Source organism: Pteropus alecto, unplaced genomic scaffold (assembly GCF_000325575.1).
Source record: "Pteropus alecto unplaced genomic scaffold, ASM32557v1 scaffold65, whole genome shotgun sequence".
Classification (NCBI taxonomy): Eukaryota; Metazoa; Chordata; class Mammalia; order Chiroptera; family Pteropodidae; genus Pteropus; species Pteropus alecto.
The window spans coordinates 8,186,283-8,191,493 of record NW_006439191.1 but is presented as its reverse complement, the minus strand read 5'-3'; the positions used below and the strand labels follow the sequence as shown (position 1 = coordinate 8,191,493).

General features: G+C 54.3%; 1 pseudogene; it reads left to right on the top strand.

The window, feature by feature from the left end:
* The first annotated feature begins 1,472 nt into the window (after positions 1-1,472).
* On the top strand, positions 1,473-1,591 carry LOC112483267 (annotated as a pseudogene).
* The last annotated feature ends 3,620 nt before the right edge of the window (positions 1,592-5,211 follow it).

The window sequence follows — 5,211 nt, the reverse complement described above, 5'->3', positions numbered from 1 at the left end:
TGTTGCTAAGGGCCGCAGCTGTATAAATATGTAGTGAGATTCAGTGGGAGAATCTTCCTTACCTGTTTGGAGTAACAACAACAAAATCGTGCCTGGGAGCCAGCCTTTATCAGCAATGCCCCCGGCATCACAGACGCCTGCGTTCAACTTGACATTTGGGGCATTTGTACCACCATTTTCCTCGCCTGCTATTTTAAAAAAAAACTGCTTATCACTTTGTCTTTGCGATCTTTTTTTTGGGTGGGGTGGGGAAGGAGGAAGCTACTAAAATAGCTCAGTGGTGGGAACACTGTCAAAGCACAGATCTGACAAAAATGGGAGGCAAAGAAATGTGAACTCTCTGTGACGGCCATCATTTCGCTGTCATTCAAGGGAGCAGGTTTTGAATTCTTTGACCTGAGTGGAGCTTTCGATCGAAGGGCAGAGGGGAATGGGGGAGCGTGGGAGAGATCGGGAGGCTGAATATTGACCCCCTCCTGAGATGCCCACGTCTCAATTCCCATAATCAGTGAATATGGCAAAAGGGGCTTTGCAGATGTGATTACACGAAGGGTCGGGAGATGGACAGATCATCTGGATTATCCAGGCGGGTCCATCATCACGAGGATCCTTACATCTTTATAAGACTCCAGATAAAGCCCAGGGTCCCTCGAAGAGGAAAGCACGGCGTGCTGGAAGGCGACATAATGACAGCAGCAGAGGGACAGCGAGAAAGAACTTTGAAGATGCTGTGCTCCGGGCCTGGAGGCTGGAGGAAGGGACCTCTGGAAGCTGGACGGAGGAGAAACGCGTCTCTCCTGCACCCCCGGAAGGAAAGGGCCCTGCCGACGACTTTAGCCCAGGGAGACTGACCTTGGGCTTCTGGATCCCAGCGCTGTCGAAGGACAAATGTGTTTATCTTGAACCCCTGTGTTTGTTCCTCCCCTCTGCCCCCTTAGTCAACAGGTACAAAACGCTCGTCACATGCCACGTGCTCCCTAAGGCCTCTACACGCATACATTCATTCACCCCTTACCATGACGCAGGGACGAACCCATGTTACAGATGGGGAAACTGAGACAGGGAGGTGAGCACAGCCGAGGTCGCACAACCAGGGAGTGGCCGGACAGGGTCGGCACCTGGCAGCCTGGCTCCAGTGCCTGAACCCTCACCCCCTAGAATGTGGGGACATCTTTCTCCCTCTTGAGCTAAAGGTAATTCCACACACTATATTTCCCCTTGCCAAGCCTCTCCCGGCTGGCTGCTTGGTTAACAAAACTTAATTACTTTCCTGTTGACGGCCACGCCACCCTGAACCAGCCCGATCCCGTCTGATCTCGGAAGCTGAGCAAGGTCGGGCCAGGTTAGTACTTGGCTGGATTGTGGGGACATCTTTCTCCCTCTTGAGCTAAAGGTAATTCCACACACTATATTTCCCCTTGCCAAGCCTCTCCCGGCTGGCTGCTTGGTTAACAAAACTTAATTACTTTCCTGTTGACGGCCACGCCACCCTGAACCAGCCCGATCCCGTCTGATCTCGGAAGCTGAGCAAGGTCGGGCCAGGTTAGTACTTGCATGGGAGACCCCCTAGGGAGACCAAGTGCTGTAGGTGTAAAGAATAAAAAATAAAGGATTATAAGCTAATGAGGTCCTTGCAATCGGTGAGGTCAACCAAGAGTTACCTCACCTAAAAAAAAAAATTTAATTACTCTCCTTATCTGCACCTCTCCCTGCTCAGGGAGGGCATCTATCATTTTAAGCTAAGTTTGGGGGTCAGTTCCCTCACCCCAACTCCTTCCTCCTCCCAATTGCTTCTGCACGGACAGGGGCAGTGACACGCTGCCTCCAGCTCCGCTGCTGTCCAGTCGAGCAGCCTCAAACAGACAGCGCAAATCCCTTAAACTCCAGTTTCCTTTGCTGCCAAACGGGGTCCCCAGCTTTCCCAGGGTGTTGGGAAGATTCGGAGATACCTGTGCTCAGCTCGCGAGGCACCCCGTGGGACCACAGCAACCGCGGGTCCCGTGCCCCTTCCTAAGCCCAGAAAATCGCACCACACCCCAGGAAAGCTGGGCTCATTACTGAGAACTGGGGACATGGTCCCAGACGCACGGCTGGGCCAGCTCGGCCCTGGGGCCGAGCCCTGGTTGTGGGGGGCTGGGCACAGCAGTCCAGTCCGGGCCGGCCAGGCCTTTCACATTTCACAAAAGCCAAACATTTTTCTATACACAGAAGCAGGAAGGGACGTAGGTGAAGAATTCAAGCCGTTCACAGATGAATAGGAAGTTTAATCGCCCTTCCTTGAAGGAAAAGCCGGTCATTCCTTAATAGTCACGTGTCGCTTCACGGACAGGGACACGTTCTGAGGAACGCACGGTTCTAGGATTTCATCATTGTGCGACCATCCCGGAGTGACTTACACGAACCTACCGCACACCCAGGCTAGATGGCCTGCCTCCTGCTCCCAGGCCACCAACCCATACAGCGTGTGACAGTACTGGACACTGTAGGCGGCTGTCACCCCGTGGTAAGTACAGGACTTTTATATGACTGGCAGCACACCCCAGGTCCCTCGGGCGCCACAATGTTCCTGTGGCTCCGATGTCACCCGGTGGCGGGGAGTTTTCAGCTCCGTTATAATCTTACGGGACCACCGTCACACACGCCGTCCGCCGCTGATCGAATCGCCACTCGGGAGCATGGGACTGTGACGTGGAGCTGTCTGTAGTTCGCTCCTTAGTCACCAGACCCACGTAAGGTGCAACGTCACCTGCTGACGGAAGCAGAGGAAGCCCGCCCCGTGGTTCTTGTCGGGCTTTTCAGCAGAGGGGGGTCGGCTACCTTCTTCCTCTACGTTGGAGCCCAACTGGTCACCTCCTGAGCGGCTCTTTTGAAAGGCAGAAAGGGCACGGCCAAGGCCGACATACGTGACAAGGCCCCCTCGCCTGCCCCGTGGGGTCTACCGGGCCGGCGTGCATCACTCTGGAGCACGCGCGTCCTCACCTGGCTGACGCTGCTCCTCCCGCGTGGGACGCCATCCCTTGTCTACCTGCCGATTGTTTTTCTTTACTCAAAGTACGAGTCACGCAACATAAAAATTAATCATTTTAAGGTAAACGCTTCAGTGGCCCCGAGGACACTCATCATGTCGTGTGATGACCACGTCTGCCCACCTCCGGACATTTTCACATCCCCAAAGGGAACCCCCATGGCCGGTGAGCATTGCACCCCATCTCCCACCCTCCCCACTACCCCCATTCCTTGACAATCACCAGTCTGTGCCCTGTCTCTGCATTTACCTATTCTGGATAGTTTTATATAAATGGAATCAAACACACAATCAATACAGGACCTTGCGTGACCGGCATCCTTTACTCGGCACAACGTTTTAGGGGTGCATCCATGGCGTGCCATCTGTCAGTGCCCCGTTCCTTTTTGTCCGAAGACTATTCCATCCTATGTGTAAATCGCACTTTGTTTATACACTTATCAGTTGATCAGCATTTGGGTTGTTTCCCCGTTGTGGCTCTTGTGAATACGCCGCCATGGACATGTAGATACCCAGCTGAGAATCCGTTTTCAGTTCTTTTAGATAAATACCCAGGAGTGAAATTGCTAGATTCTATGGTCGCTCCATATTTAATGTTTGGAGGAACTGCCAAATTGTTTTCCACAGCATCTGCACCATGTTATATTCCCACCAGCAGTTCGCAAGAATGCGAGTCTCTCCACCTCCTCGCCAAGACCTGTTATTTTGGGGACCCTCCCTCCCTTACTGTTATTATTCGATAATAGCCATCCTAGTGGATAGGAAGAGTGTAACCCTAACTCGTCCTTCTGTGCCCAGTCTTCACGTCACCATTGACTTGAGAAATGCCCTGCTTGACGATTCACTGCCTGGCTCGGCACCATGTCACCTGATAATGGTGCCCCAGCCGAGCCAGGTCCCCCTGGGAGGCTGTGGATCTCTCCAGAGCAGGACTGTGTTGTACCCACTTTTGAATCTCTGGTGCTTAGCACAAGGCCTGGCACAGAGGGAGTGCCCAGCAAGCGCCTTCGAGTGACAGCCTCGAAGTGAGGTTGCCACACTGTCGGTTCCCTAGCTGAGAGGCCAACGATGGCTTCGTTGTGCTCGTCTGGGATCGTGAAGAAGGATCAGTCCTAGTACGCCTCTACGCTTGCAAGTCCCAAGTCTGTAGTTTTTATTAATGTGTTTTACCACGGCCTGATTGTAAACTGCTCCCACAGCCGCTGACATATCTTTATAGAGGAGGACAAACCTCAGCTTCTAGGTATGCAGACTGGCTGGTTTCAGGTGTGATAAGGGCCACTGGAGGACACAGATAACTGGATGACAAATCAGGTGGGGCCCTTGGCCGTTGGCCAGGACCCCACCAGCTCTGTGATTTTGTAGGGTTCGGCAGCTTCAAGTGCTCCCAATCAGATGCACTGATCTCCGCAGACACTGGCATTTTACCCCATAGTCTCTCTCTTCCTGTGTCTCTCTACACCCCAGAAGCCGCCCCCGCCCCTCCAGGCAACTGGCAGTATGCGGACAGGCCCCAGAGCACAGAGAGCTGTGCATATTTGTGAGTTTGTTGAGCTGGAGGCTGTGAAAGACCTTGGGGATTTTCCGGGGTGGGGGGCGGAATAACCCAAACAGTTCTCAGCTGGTGGGACATCCTGGGGAGAATGTTGCCAGAACACACAAAAACTAGGCTCCCACTCTCTGCTTTCCAGCTGGGTCACCATGCATGTCACCTACCAATGCTCAGGCCTCAGCGTTCCCATCCTTAAAGCAGGAACACTAATTTCTGTCCTGAGGGTGACACAAGGGAGTGAAGACACCCCAGAAATAGGAACCACCTGGGTAAGCGACCCTGGAGTGACTGCGATTAACCAGCCAGCAGCCGGCGAAGCGGTGCTCGGCGACACCTCTGCTTTAGTTCGTCATTCCTTGCAACTTACTTTTCCTTCCCTGCCCAGGTCACAGACGGGACAGTTTGGGGGTGGGAGTGGGGGATGGGGAGAGGGGGACGCAGGAGCGGCCCAGAGACGGGGAGCAGGTCGGACGGTGGGGACCCGCCTGGGTCCCCCGCGGGTGCATCAGGAAGCCCAGGGCCGGGGCAGTGGCCGGGGGAGGGGGGTCCCCTACCTTGCCGTACTTCTTCAGCCTCTGTCGGTACCTCCTCTTGGGCTTGTCGCGGGGCGCCGGCTCCTCCAGCGGCTCGTAGC